Raw genomic sequence first — 15,829 nt, forward strand, 5'->3', positions numbered from 1 at the left:
CAACCAAATGGTATTTGTTTTCTCATAAAAGCGGATTTCGGAAATTGTAGACCATGGCTTATGCTGTTACTTCAGAAGTATGCTGGAGCTTTACAACATGAAGTAATTATCACAGTTATGTATATCTTATCTTATATATGCTGGCAAGGCTTGAGAGGGTGAGAAGGAAGAAGGAGATGACTTGCTTTGTGAAGCTGCTGTCCTGTTTCTGCTTCAGAAAAATCCAGGCCTTGCACACAAGTCTAGATGGGAAGCCTCTCCCTATTCATCCCCTCCCTCCAGAAAGCCTTCACTTTTTCCTCCTGACAAAATGTGGTTTAAGGCTTTAGAAAGTCACCCACCTACATGGCTGACTGCTCTTAACCCAGCAGAGGGAAAGAGTTATGCATATGAAGTAGGTTATGTGAGGTTGGCTCAAGCAGATTTTTTTTTAATACCAGATAACTCTTTCCTTCCCCTTCTTACAGTAAATGAGAGAATACGCTGTTGTGATTTGAGCTTTGAATGTGGTCACTGGCACAAACCGATTTCCACAGGGACTTTTGCCCAAACCTTTGAAATGAGAGTCCACTCCGTACGTAGGAAGTCCTACTTATTTTGTGCAACATGCTATCCAAATCATCTGCCTGTGTCAGGCCTGTAACATGAAGAGTGCCCCAACATGTGAGAAAATGCGTTCTCGGACAAAACTGGGGTCCTTTAGTTTGTGACATTTACTGGGTTCCAGTTTGGAATAATGAATCTTTGAGAAGAGCAGAATGGAAGAGAGACAAGCATTTAACCAGCAAGTAACTTTATTGCACTATCAAAGATACTGAAGACAAAATGAGAAATCAAGTTGAGAGCACAAGGCAGCCAGTCTAAACTGTTCTATTTACAGCAGAACCATAGCAGTTTACATGTGATAATCTAATAAAACCATTCACTTTGTGCCTAGTTTATAAGTGCACATGTGTCTTTGAGTATGGATAGTCCAGAGCAAACCAGCTTGGGGAGACAGATAAGTGAGAGGTTGTCCTGAAGGGATCAGAAGATGCAAAATGGAGAAGGAATTTTAGGGTTGCAGACCAAGATGGAGATGGGATAGGAAAGAATGGTTGATGGTAGTGCATAGAAGTCCAGGAAAGGAAATGAAATAAAAGGACTGAGGAATGAGTAGAGGAATATGGGAGATTAAATTTGGGAGGGACATAAAACAATTAAGGGAAAGGAATAGTGGAGATCCAGAGATTTTGTGTTCATGGTGCTGGAAGAAAGATCTAGTAGAAAACCAACTACAGAAATGAGGCCTTGAAATTGGATGTCAAGTTGCATCCAATTTATGGTAACCCTGTAGGATTTGCAAGGAAAGAGGTGGTTTGCCATTGTGTGGCTCTGTGAATCTGGTATTTTTTGGTAGTCTCCCATCCAAAGAGTAACCTGCTTAGCTTCTGAGTTCTGGTGAGTGCTGGTTGTCTTGGGCTATCAAAGTCAGGACATCCTTTCCTATACCTTGGTGCCAAATGGGAAAGCTGTGCTTGGATAAAAGTGTAAGATCCTGTTAGTATGTTTGAAAATTTGGTAATTAGTGAAAATCTAAATATGGTCATCAATAGTTGTAGAATGGGTATCGAGGTAATAGAAAGCAGTAGAATGATCTAAATGGGTTCATTAGGTTGCTTGGATGTCTGTCCTCAGGCCATGATTGACCTATCAAGAAAGATGACATTGTGAGGGAGAATCCTGAGAGATTTGGTTCTTTGTCTGCAAACTTGCATCACTGATTATGGCCATGAATGTGAGGTGTTCTAAAAGGTCAAACAAAGGAGCCTTGAGTAAAGTTCTTGTGAAATAGTCAGTCTACTCCCTTTTGAGAGTATGTGGGGAATACCCTCCTTGATTGAGATCCAGTTTTAATAGCCTGGAAGGATGTTCTCGCACATCTCTGGCATCTGAAGAACAAAGGATTTTTGAGGCACTCATGTTACAGGTTTTGCTGTGGAGAGATGAGGACAACCTGGGAGGGTAACCAAAGCTGAGCAGAATTTGTTAAAACACTTCCTTTAACCTGATCTTTTTCTAATATGGTTATCCTATGAGCTTTTTGGATAACCCAATGGTTTATGACTGTATATTTCAGCATCATGCTTTATGGCCACTTTACAGAAGTTTTTATAGCAATACGATTGTGCAGTATACACACTTTTATTGCCAGGAGGCTTTGCTGATTTCATCTGAAGGGCACAAGAGGAGCTGTGGTAAAAATAGACAAGTTGAAATAAATGTTTTGTCGTTGACATCAGTTAGTTATGCCCAAATATTCCTGATAAAACACAGAACTGATTTGTAAACTCCATAAGACCAAACTAGCAAAATAAAACTCCTGATTGAGTGTTGTTCAACACCTACATGCATGCTGGTTGCATCCTTTTTAGGTGTACAACCTTTCAGTTGACCCTCATGTTCTGAATTAATTTAGCTCTTCCTGCCTCCTTCTAGCTATCAAAACCATGAAGGTTTGGACCTTGCTATTTCTATCTTAATTACCTCTTTGCAAAGGGAATTTTTATCAGCTGAACCCTTGCAGGCTCGTTGTAGATATAACGTAAATGGAAAAATTTACTACCTTAAAAGGAGTGAGATTAATAGTGCCATCCTAATGCACTGCAAAGAACTAAATGTTTTATGGCAGTTAAGTTCAGCCTGGAAAGAATTGTTTGAGTTACCTTACTTTAACAGTAATTTTAGTTAAAAAAAAAAAAAGCATTTACTTTTGGAAACTGGCATAGTCAACGGAATTTAAAAAAGAAGAAATATGAGTAAATAGAAATGACCTTGAGCAATGCCATGTTCAGAAACTCAAGAATATGGGCTACTTAGTAGTCAAAGCATACATTTTCTACAAAGGTGATGTTCATTTAAAATTGCTAATAGCTAATTACCATTTCTTTTTTTTCCCCTGTCCATTTACTGGAGTAAGTGAAAAACTGTGGTGGAAAAGTCGCTTTGATAATGATGAACTTTGCCAGCCTTTTGGAGTTTTCTGAGCATATTGACAAGCATGTGGACCAGAGTGATCCGCGATATCCTTGGACTGCCAAAAGGGTTTTGTCAAAGCCCTTCAATAAAGGATCTTAAGTAAAGTTGGCAGCCATGGGACAGGAAAGCAGGTCATATTGGGAATTAATATGCTTGTAAAGAAGAAGCCAAGGCTAGAAGTAAATATATTTTGAAATGGAAGGGGAAAAAAGCAGTTGAGTTTCCCCCAGTATCTGTTTTGTGACCACTGCTATTTCATTTGCACATAAATGAACTGGAAATTGGATTAAGCAAAGATCTGGTGAAGTCTGAGGATGACACCTATTTGCAAACTCTCCTCTTCACCTGATAGCTTTTCTGCCTTGGGTTGACTAAGATGGTCTGGTTGATAGTTCTTTTAAAAGAAAACCCTTGCCACTCAGGTGTGGTATCTTAACCCTTTGGAAGACCACTGTGACCACCAAGAGCAAAGAAACTCTCCCCTTTCTGCTCCTCTCCTGGCACTCTTGGACCACAAGAAGAATGAGGGTGCTTTTGTGTGTATAAGACATACAGGTAAAGGCTGATGAATAAGAGAGACACAAAACAGTTTCATCTTAGGAAGGAGATGATCCTGTGTAGAGGTAGTTGGGCTTGGCAAAGCACATTTCTTCCAGACCAATATGTTTTTATATTCTGTGTAAGAAATTCCTCGGATGTACAAAAACTTGGCGGTTGTGTTCTGGTGGGCCTTTCTAGCCAGAACTCATATTGACTAGGACCCAATACACATGTGGGAGGAGAGAACTGAAAGGAGCTTATTTTCATGTGTGTTACACACGTCAGTCAGAGGCCTAACAGTCTCTGGGGGGTGGGAAATGTTTCAGAGAACATGGACATTTTCCCTCCACCCCTTCTGCTCTTCTTTGTTGCGCAGGGTGATGAAAACTCTAAGTTCCAAATACTCTTTCCAAACTGGATAGATGGCAAATAAGGCTCTGGGTAATGTCATGCTTATTGCAAGGGGGTAGGGGAAAAGAATACAGACTTCACATAAACATTAGAAATTAGAGGGGAACAGAGTATGTTTCTGAGCAGTGATTGACAGCAGGAGGAACACAATTACGAAGAGGCTGGCAATGATGACATCAGCTGCTGTTGTCCCAACCTCTGCTGTTATGTTCCATCTAGAGAAATGGAGAGACTGGAGTACAGGAAGAAGGCAGGTGGTGGTGAGATGGCTCTTAGATTTGGACTGAGCGTGTAAAGACCTGGTCCTGCTGTGAAACCTAACTAGGGAAGGCATCTTGGGAATGTAGTAGATGATTGAATGGAAAATGTTCAATTTATAATAATGGTAAAAAGTCAAATGCCATGTTGAATAATAACAATTATCCCAGATTTTTCTGGCAAATAACACAAAAGTGGACATGATTTGCTCCAAAATGGAAGGACAGTTGGTGGATCACCAACTGAAAGGAGTGGTGATCGGGGCCTTGCCACACCATTGAGATAGAGCGGCTACAGCAGCTAGTGATGCTGTTGGTGGATGACTTGTGTTCATGATTTCACATATGCTGCAAGTTTGGGTGTCAATATTTGTATGTGTGTTCTGTGTTTGGAACAGTTATATTACCATGTTGGTCAAATACAAATTATTTATTTTTATTTATTATATTTATATACCCCCCTCCCCAGAGGCTCAGAGCGGTTTACATAAAACATAGAAAACAATACAAGAAACAATACATAACATATACATAACCATAACATTAATACTATTAACTGATAAGTGCAACAGGTCCAGGAGCAGAACATGTTGATGGATTTCTGAGAAGAAGGGAGCAATGGCCCTGCAGATGTTGTTGGTTATACCTAGTCTCAACCAAATGCCTGGCAGAAGAGCTCCCTTTTGCAGAACTGTTTTAGCTCCATCAGGGCCCTGATCTCCTCTGGGAGCTCATTCCACCAGATGGGCCAGGACAGAGAATGCTCTGGCCCTGGTCAAGGCCAGGCGGGTTTTTTTAGGGCCAGGAATAATTAGCTGCTTGGTGGTGGTGGAGCGTAGAGCTTTTTGAGGGGCATAGGCAGAGAGGCGGTCCCTCAGGTACACTGGGCCCTGACCATGTATGGCCTTAAAGGTAATTACCAGAAACTTTAACCTGATCCGGAATTCAACTGGCAACCACTGCAGTTTGTGGACAATGGGCTAGATGTGGGACCTCCATGTTGTTTTTGTGAGAATTCTGGCCGCAGCGTTTTGGACCAGCTGTAATTATAGTTATCTCCTGGATAATTATTGTGGTAAGCATAATTGCTTGCTTTCTTACTGAAATCAGCCTTGCAACAATTCTGACCTATTACATTGAGGTTATAATTTATAATAAATACTCACTTTCTGTGGGAAGGACTAATATAATCAAGTGTTTAGATAATTTCCATCATTAGTCTTGATAATTAGCATTAAGGATATCATTTTTACTGGTGCAATCTTTGGGCTCAATTCCTTTTTGTTCCTGAATATTCTTTTCCCTAAAAGTATTTAGGCATTGCTTCTACAGTGTTATGTCAGAGACTGGAGTGGGATAAAGGAGAAAGCAGCTCTTCAAAACTGCTTGTAATGAAGTACAACTGTATTTCTGTTGAGAAAAAGTGTAGTTACATAGGAGAAATATACAGAACAAAGTTTGAGTCCAATGGCACCTTTAAGACTAACTTTACTCGAGATGTTAGTTTTTGTGTGCATAGCCCACATCATAAGACGATGAAATGGGAGTTACACAACCAGATCTATAAGTAGAGAGTGGGTCACGGAATACCCATGGATGTTTACCAGGTATAAGGTCTTATAGAAATAACAAGGTGTGCACATGAAAGTTTACAATGTTGAATAAAACTTAGTTGGTTTTAAAGGTACTATTGGACTCAAACTTTGTTCTGCTACTTCAGACCAGCATTGCTATGCACTACCTTCCTAGGAGAAATATATAGGAGAAATATATAGAAATATATAGAAGATATAATTAAACCCAATAACTGCTTGAAAGAACTCATGAATGAGAAAAAATGCAAAAGAACTGAATTGCATAATTGAAAGTCAGTAAAAAAAGAACAAAAACAAAAAAACTAAAAGTCTGTCAAATAGCCAGCAGGACAATTTGATTTATTATCTTTGGATAAAAAATGTTATTATTTTCTTCAAACCTGAAATAAGCTTCTTTCTTTCTTTCTTTCTTTCTTTCTTTCTTTCTTTCTTTCTTTCTTTCTTTCTTTCTTTCTTTCTTTCTTTCTTTCTTTCTTTCTTTCTGATAGAGGTTTCTCTTTTCACAGGCCCACACAATGCAAGGTCACAGTGCTGTTGCATTTTTTAAACAAGCAATTAGAATGGACCAGCTTTCCATAATGAAGTTTCAGCTTGCTTGGAAATTCATAGACATCAGATCTACTGACCAATGTGCTTTAATCTCTTGAACAAAGAGATATTGATTGGAAGGCTGCATAGAAGCACAACAAAAGTGATCAGATTAGTTGGTGTGTTTTAAATTATTTATTTCAAAGTTTGCCAGAAGTTTCTAGTAATGGGAAGTAAATGGCTTCATCATTATTTACTTCATCTATACCTACTATCTTGCCAATAGGAGCCCAAGTGATTTATATTATTCTCATCTCCTCCATTTTATCATCACAACAACCCTGTGAGGTAGGCTAGGCTGAGAGTGTATTACTGGCCCAATGACAACCAACAACTTTCTAGCGCAGAGTGGGGATTCAAACCTGGGTTTCTCGGATCCTAGGCCAACTCATTAACATCACATCATGCTATGAGTTAAGTGGAACATTCATCCCAGTTATTTTATTTATTCCAGTCACTTAATTCATGATCCAGCATATTGGAACTCTACTTTAAGGCAAAGGAGGAGTTTCTTGAAGGTGGTTGTGATGGACTACACTTTTAAAAGTTTAGAAGGGCTGTACAAACACAGAAAGGACCATGAGGGGTTAAATCTTCACAGAAGCAGAGAGCCTTGATTGACAAGCTGCTATATATTTCTGCACCACCACAATGTCCCCCCACAAAGGTTCTGCCATGTGGGGGGGGCAATGGGGTGTTATTTGCATGAAGATGGGATTGCGTAACAATGGAGTCCCACCTTCGTACAAATTTGAATAAGCCCCATTCGGTCCTGCACCCCCGCAAAGCACCGCAGAGCCGGATGGGGCAATTCTTGTCCCTTCAGGGACTTTGTAAACAGGGGAGGGTCTTTACCTCAACAACATATTGTTTCTGCTCCCTGCAGTAACTTATTTTGGGTTTGGAAAAAGAGTATGCAGAACAATCAGTGCAACGTTTGTTGTTGTTTTTAAAGAAGCTAAAGTTCAGCTGAAGAACTGAATATAGCTGCCCTGCTTGCTGATGGAAGATCTGTGGGCTTATAAATGAATGTCATGATAGCATTTGGATGACATTAAGATGGATGATTCCAAAAACTGATTAGGAGATTTAGCAATTGGAGAAAAGAACACCAAAACAGGGGCATTTTGTTGCTCCTACCAGTTTTTAATTTAATCGATATACCCTATACTCAGAGAAATTAATAAAGTGGTACTGCAATTTATCTCAGGTTCTGCTGAAAGGGGGAACTTCCAGCCTATAAATATTTGGAATTTTTACAATTAATGTCAGCATTTCAAGTAGACAAACAAAGGTGACTGTGGTGGTGTTTGGCTTGTCAGTTAAATTCATTTGTGAAAGTACAGTTAGATATTAACTGTGTGGAATTGGTTGTGTGGTGAACTTTTTAGAAATGGGGCATAGGTGAGCTTCGTTTGTCATGTCCCTTTCGGCCAAGTTTTATACCACTCAGTGGTTTGCTAACCCTATGACATCTATCCATTGCAGTAGTCTTTGCAAACATAAACTAGGAAAGTTCAGGTGGTTCCATTTTGCTGCCTTTTAGTCAAGTCTTCCTCTATAACACCCCCATTACAATAATTTGTCTCTTTGTCTCATTTTGTCACAGTATTTGAATATATTTTCCCTCTATACTGGAACATTAATTAAAATTCTTTTCTAGCAAATAATGTTCTCCCATAATCCGGTTGTTGACATTTTTCTAATTTAGTTTCTACATAGCTTGAGGCTGCATTTTAAATTATCATGGCAGCGGAGAAGCAAAAGAGTATTTTTGGCTTCTGACTGTTTGTTACAACTTCTTCTTTAAGTCAGGGACATTATTAATCTCTTTTCCTCTTCTGTGCTTCCTCCTTCCATTCATTCCTTGTCCATGGATATTTTGTCTGTTGCCTTGTTTGTTCTTCAGGATTCTCTTATTGGGAAATCCATAGGACAACAAATGCTCCAAAGCCTGAAGTCACGAAACTTGATTAATTGTGTTGTGTACTTTAGATTTGCCTTTATTTTTCTAGTCAACAAATTGTTTAAAATTAGATGAAATACCTTATGTGGAGGATTTTCCCTCAAGCAGATCCTGATATTCTAATGAAGAGAGCCTTAGGGCACTTCTGTAGACTCAATGGAGTGTGTGCATTGACTGTGCTTGGGAGCAGGGGAAGCTTGGTGTAGTGGTTAGGAGTGCGGACTTCTAATCTGGCATGCTGGGTTTGATTCCATGCTCCCCCACATGCAGCCAGCTGGGTGACCTTGGGCTCACTGCAGCACTCATAAAGCTGTTCTGACAAGCAGTGATATCAGGGCTCTCTCAGCCTCACCTACCTCACAGGGTGTCTGTTGTGGGGAGAGAAAAGGAAAGGTGATTGTAAGCCTCTTTGAGACTCTTCCAGGTAGAGAAAAGCGGCATATAAGAACCAATTCTTCTTCTATCTGCATTTTGTAAAGCTACAGATTTTTTATCTTTTAATAATTAGGAACTGGCTCATTCTTCTTAGAATTGCTCTATATTGAAATGCTCGTTTCATCTATAGCAGTGGTGGCCAACCCCCGGTCGGGGGACCAGTACCATGGATCGGTCGGTACCGGGCTGCAGCTCCTCTTCATCCTCCTCCCTGGCTGCTGAATCGGGGGCTGCCCTGCCACTGTGCCGCCGGCTCACCTTTGGCATTCTCCAGTAGCTACCATGGCTAGGGCTCCCCTTTGGTGTGGCACTGCGCAGCTGCTGCTGGCAGCGTTCCCCAGCGGGTGGCGGGAAGTCAGGGGCACTGCAAGTGGAGCAGAGGCTCAGGCGGCGACGTCCCTCGGCAAAAGACTACCCCCCCCAGTCCTCAGTAAAATTGTCAAGCGTTGACCAGTCTCGAGGAACATTTGCTCAGAGGTCCACGAGGAACATTTGCTCAGAGGTCCACTTCTTCCCTAGACAAAGAGGTGTGCAAGGGAAAACAATATATGATCTAAACTGTTTTATTTAATCTGGTAATAAAAACTTCAGAGACAAAAGTGAATTCTCAAAATAATATCCTTCTTTGAAGCAGAAACAGTAAGAACAGCTGCAATTATTGTGCTGGTTTGCAGACTTGCCCTCTGCAGATTGTCATGAGCGTATATGCTCCATTCCATTCTGCGCATAAAACATTTTTGAAGCCAGATATTCTATCCCTGGATGCACGTAGATGTGAATTTTCATTCCCACTCACTTAATTAGTGAAAATGATTATGCTAATTGAAAATGTTTGTATAGATAGCTCCTTCAATACCAGCATAAGATGCATTTTGCGTAACTAGATTTTACACTTTGATGAACAGGATGTCCTTTCTCCCCCCCACACTATACAGGGTTTTGTAATTCTTTCTTTCCCTACCCTCAACAACACAGGTATGCTATTATGTGTTAAATCAGGGTTCTTTTGAGATTGTGAACATTTTTGGAATTTTAAGAAAAGGCAGTGAATGCAAGAAAAAGAATGGCTGCCATGAGGGCCAGGATAAATCACCAGCCATAGAGAGGTTCTACAAAATGTTAGAGTGTTCCACACCAAGTATTATCTTGTGATGGATGGAGATATTTCCAAATGGCTATTTTTTAAAGACCAAAAGTGATGATCCTGGGCACTTCTGAAATCCTACTCCCTCTATTGAAATGGAGGAAACTAGGACTGTTTGGGGGAAGAAGAAAGTGGATTCTAGGAAATAAATTTGGATGTGCCATGACAACTATGGGCCCCATGCTGGCTACCACCATAACAAGAAGTGGTTGATGGGTTAGCACATGAGTGTTTGAGGATATACATGTGATTCTAGGAACATCGTGGTCCAGTAATTCTGTATATTATTTACCTAGCAAACTGAACAACATTTCATAATGCACTTTTGGAGGGGAAAAAAATCCCATTTTTTTTATTCTGTTAGAATACTCTCACATGAAGTGTCTGTGAACTGTGAAACTAGAAATGTTGTGTTCCTTTTGAGCCTTCTCATCCTAATATTTCACACAGTTTTACTCTGTTACAGGAACCAAGATTTGATATTTATTTTAATTGCACAAAAACGCAACTATCTATTGACACATGTTAATGTTGCTTTTTTGTTTTACCAAGATGGGTGAAAGCTACAACTCAAGTGTCTGAAGCTGATAATATTTGAGAACACACTTTGAATAAAAAGCAGGGCATTATTCTTGCACTAACCTTAGACGTGCTAAAATGGAAATAGGATATATAAATGCTCAATGTGTCGTACAGTACACAATTTAACCTTAAAAGTAGTAATTGTAACCAAGTCTTGAGACTATCTCATTTTGAATAAAAATGTCTCCAGCTTTGTGTGGTCATAAGATATTTGTGTTTGCTGATAAAAGAAAAATGCAAGTAGGCTTTTACTATATGGTAACCATCTGGTTGTTCTAAATTTGCCCTGCACTATAGCAGGAAGACAGATAAAAGTATTGTCCTTGTGGGCAGCAGACAATGAAATAAACTACTGCCACAATATGAAGGCATTATTGGTACATCCTTTACTGTATCTTCAGCAAAGGCCAACACCTCTGTTATGCTGATGCTAATTAATACTTTTTAACCACTCCTTTAGTTAAAAATTGACTTTGTATTCAGTGGCAAGCTTCATTCTCAAGACGGTGTATATTCCCCTCATGCCCCTTCAGTGTTTGAATAATGTTCCTGTATCCATCTTCTTTGCAAGTTACTGAGTTGTAATGCCTAACTGCATTAATGATATCATGGAACAGAAGTACCAGTCATCCTCACTCCATCCCCCACTGCTTAAGCTGCAGTATTCAACACATCTAAGATGATGTACTGTGGGTTTTATTGAGTGTTATGTTTTTAGGTCTATGGTTTTTTCATAAATCACCACGAGCTGACCGAGCTGAGAGTGGCGGTCTACAAGTACATGAATGAATGAATGAATGAATGAATGAATGAATGAATGAATGAATGAATGAATGAATGAATGAATGAATGAATGAATGAATGAATCAGTTTGGCTTAGTTCTTGGTTTTCTGTCATCAGTGTGCCCATTCCCAGAGAAGATGCAGTATGGTGTCATGTGTCAACAAATGGATCAGATTGTGGTATGAATCTCAAGAGCTGTTTATCAAAAACAAAGTATCCAAGGGCAAGTGAGTCTACTATTGTTGATTGTGTGTGTATTGTAACTTCAAGGGAATTCAAGCTATGTCGACAGTGAGGGTTGCTTCTGAAGTTACCTCATGATAAGAGGAGAATTCAACATAGAGGTGTCTTATTTTTTTAACTTCTATTGTACCATCTGAACAATGGACACTGTGTTTCTGCATTCCCTTTCTCATGACACAGCTCATGACACAGGTGAGCTGTACCTGCATTTTCAGCTCCTATGTCTCACCATCAAGAGAGATGCACAAGTTTTCACTGCCCATTGCCCAGGAAGAATAAAACTGAATATGAAAATTACCCACACTGGTTTTCTGCATGTTAAAACATCCAATGATATCTAGAAGAATATCTACTGGTTCTCAGTAAATATGCATATTAAGGAAACATAGGTTAAAGAATGACTACCCACAGAAAATGATGTACAACTTATTTGAATTGGTTTCAAAAGCCTCATTTTTAATTTTTTGTGCAAGTTTTTGTTTCTGTTGGTTTCTGTTCAAAACACATTTCTGGTTGCAACTTCTTTTGTTAACATAGGTTTTGGTTTAATATTTTTTATCAGAATTGGAAACAAATGTACTTCCCCGCCCCCAAAAATAGGCCCTGAGATGTTTTTTGTTTTATAAGGTGGTTGTGATAATCTGCTGGTATTATAAATGATTCCAGTGGTAATCCCAAATTATGAATCAGAAAAATGTTGCCTTAGGCAAAAATGGTTTCTAGATCAAACAAAGCCTGAACTCTGTAGAAGCTAAAAGAACAAAACTCAGGTTATCATACAAGAATCCCAGGAAAAGTGGAAGGCAGCAGGAAAAGAGGAAGACCCAACATGAGACAGATTGATTCAATAAAGAAACTAAGGCAGTTCTGAAGGTCATTAATTCATGGCATCTCTATAACTTGGATGTGACTTGATAGCACTTAAACAGTGATGTAATATTGCTCTCGTTGAGGTGAGATATTACCCTGTTGTTATGTAATGTTACCATAAACAAATGAAAGTAATGTTTGGAACAAGGAAGTGGAGAAATAAGTTAACTGTATTCCGTAGGGTTGTTTTGAGGTTCAAAAGAAGTTTTGAGGTTCTACTTGCAGTTCTTGTGAACATCACTGAGAAACTGTATAAGAATACACTGGACTTGTGATTATCTTCTACAGATGAACTCTGACTAGAGTAATTGGCTTGGAATGTCATAAAGGTAAAGGTATCCCCTGTGCAAGCACCGAGTCATGTCTGACCCTTGGGGTGACGTCCTCTAGCGTTTTCTTGGCAGACTCAATACAGGGTGATTTGCCTTTCCGTTCCCCAGTCATGGAATGTTATATTTTGTTGCAATAATATTTATCTGTCTGTGTTTGTGGGCATGCTTTAAAATTTGCTGTCCTGGCTATTATGCTGTATTCTGTCTCAAACTTCTCATGTAGATTTGTGAGAGTCAGAAAGTCTTGATGTCTGCTTCTAGCATATTTGTAGAGCCCCTGTAAATGTTTAATAACACTATGCCTATACATTTTGCTGGTTCAGTTCATTCTGAATTTTTACATTCTTGGTTAAGCACCATAGAAAAGGAAATAAATTGGCTTTTTACTTCCTGTTTTATCAGCAGATTTGAAAAGGGGTATTTGCTGAATGCCTTTTTTAGTTTTGTAAGAGGGAGATTCCTGCATTTCCCCCAGCTGTCTCCATTTAGTAAACATTATAGTTTATACCAAGAAGTATCTAGGTTTTTACATTACGGTGTGTTGAGGTGGATTTGAAAACATTTTGCTCTGTGGCATGTAGTTTTGGAAGAAAAAAAATAACGTGCAAACCCTTGGAACCTGCCTAAAATATCTCCCTGGGTTCCATCCATTGTTTCAGATTAAATAGGCAAAGGTGTGTGAAAGAGACTCTCTTGGCTGATATACAGAAAAGATTCTGTAAAGGGAAGATCAGATGCATTGCCTAGAGTTTCATTTCTGATTTTGCTGCAGCAGCTCATGCTGTAGAAGAGATAAGTACTGTACACTTGTGGCAACATGAAAATACTCCTTTAACTTGCAGTCTTAGTTTGTCTCGATAGCTAATAGTTCATCGATTAGTCAACAGTTTTCATTGTCCAATAATAGATGTCACCGTTACTCATTTTCCCCTCTTCAAAATGATTGTGTATAGATATAGGTATGATAGACAGAGAGCCTTTGCTATGATACCTCCAATGTATCAGTGTCACAGCTGTCCTGTCCACTATGATTGATAGAATGAGCTACAGATGGTCATGTGGGTACTTTGCCTTCAAGTTGGATAAGTGATACTATTGTCAGTTCTTTATCTTTGACCCACCTTAGCTCATGGCCAATTTCATAACCATCAACTGATCTTCCCTATTATATTAAATGAGCCGACCTGATGATGCTGAATTTTCATCATCCATTAAAAATCTATTTATGATACAGTGTTTTCAAAGCCACTGTAAAAAAAAAAAAATTTTTAAGGTTACAGTGGCATGTTGTTGTTGCTAGTGGCATTTCAATCTCTGAGATGTATTTCATTACTAACTAAGGCCTTAACTCACACAAGTATGAGGAGAGGAATAGGCTGGCAGATGGGATACTGCTCTTCCATGAATTTACGTTGTCCAATTGAATTCCAAATTTAGGTTTAAAACTGCAAGCAGATACAGAAATAGCTCATGCAAAGTTTGCTGTAGTAAAAGACAGAGTGGAATAAAAACGTAATAAATAAATAAAGGGGAACAACCATACATGACTGTGTACTTAATATTTGCCCATGGGAATCAAATTAAAAGATCCAGCCTTGATCTCTAGAGGAAAAGAGAAATGAAGACTTCATTTTTAATGAAGAATTAAGAATGCGCAAAAAGCTCCAGTTAGTTAAAACAGGATGTTGAACTGACTAAGAAAACATTTTGAAACAGAAGACAAACTATGAGTGGAAAGAGTAGGATGAATATTTTATTGTCAAATGAGCTGCAGAAAAAACTACACAGAATTGTCTACTCATTCATTGTCAAATCATAGTTGGAAGAAGAAAATTAATAAATTGCTTCTTTATGGAGAATAGTTCCAAGCCTTGACTAAATTGGTCAGATAGCTAAGAACTGAGGTCATGCAGCTGACTAGGTGGTGATCAATTTGGGCCAGGTTGGAAGCATAAAATATCTTTATGTTAGCCTCACACAGGAAAATTGGGTAGTGACAAGAAATGCCATGTTGAGAAGAAATGAAAGAGATACATTAGCATGGTATGAATAACAGCAAGTCATGCCTGAAATCTGAGAATAAATATGTTGTTCCCAAACTTCGTGAACACTGAACAATACAATATTTAATACAGTATTGAGAGAAAAACAGCCTAGATAAGCAAAATCAGACAAGGGAAACAAATGCTAAACAGGAACAGGTGATTACAGAAAGGCTGAATTAATATTTTTTACTTTACATTTCCCAATGAATATTTCCCAATGAATGTTTCACAGAGCTGTCCAAAGTAGGGCCTTGAGGTGACCAAGGGGCCTCCAGTTCCCTAACTGTATTAAAGTCAGCAGATAAGGCATGGTGGAGTGATAGGATTTTCTCTACGAAAAAGCTTACAAAAACATCACATCAATCATTTAATTTCATATGGTCCTGTAACCTAGGATGTCAAGGATCAAATTGCTTTAAATAATTGCTCCAGGTGATTCAGCAGAGCATCTGCTGAAGTGTTAGGTAGTCGGTATACCAATCAGATAGGCAAACTCTCCAGTGCATCCCACACCAGGCCCATACATTGTTGGGCTGGGATTGTTGGGGCAGGGAATACTCTAAAGCAAAAGGTCTCCTGGATCTGTGTTACAGCTCTTCCACCCCTGTCCTTTTGCCCATGGAGGGCCAAGAAAACAGGTAGAAAAAGTTTGTTCGGGTTAACTTTCTTGCCTTCATGCACCCAGGTCTTAGTCATGCATACCAGGTCCATATTTTGCTCAGCCAAAAAGTGCTGCAGAGTGGCAGTCTTATTATTTATAGACCTGGCATTGAACAACACCATTGTCAGATTAAGGCTAGTATTCTTAGCCCCACCCTCACCTCCTTGTATCTTGGGATTGGATGAAAGGTAGAAAACATGTGAGCATTTCTATTTCTCTCACCTCATTGTTTAAACAACCTTCTCCTACTGCCATTCTTCCCATATCTCCCAATAGTTGGGATCCCAAGCTTCTCGCTGGCCTCCCTACTGTCCACCCACCTCTATTATCATTCTTTCTCCCCCACCATCTCCATATC

The 15,829-nt window shown here is 39.2% G+C and overlaps 1 protein-coding gene across 5 annotated transcripts in view; it reads left to right on the forward strand.

Moving 5' to 3' along the window:
* Window positions 1-15,829, forward strand: part of SPSB4 (splA/ryanodine receptor domain and SOCS box containing 4) — a 192,778-nt gene that overhangs the window by 138,953 nt on the left and 37,996 nt on the right. The gene's annotated exons all lie outside the window — the stretch shown is intronic.

This window comes from Paroedura picta, chromosome 8, assembly GCF_049243985.1.
Source record: "Paroedura picta isolate Pp20150507F chromosome 8, Ppicta_v3.0, whole genome shotgun sequence".
NCBI classification, from domain to species: Eukaryota; Metazoa; Chordata; class Lepidosauria; order Squamata; family Gekkonidae; genus Paroedura; species Paroedura picta.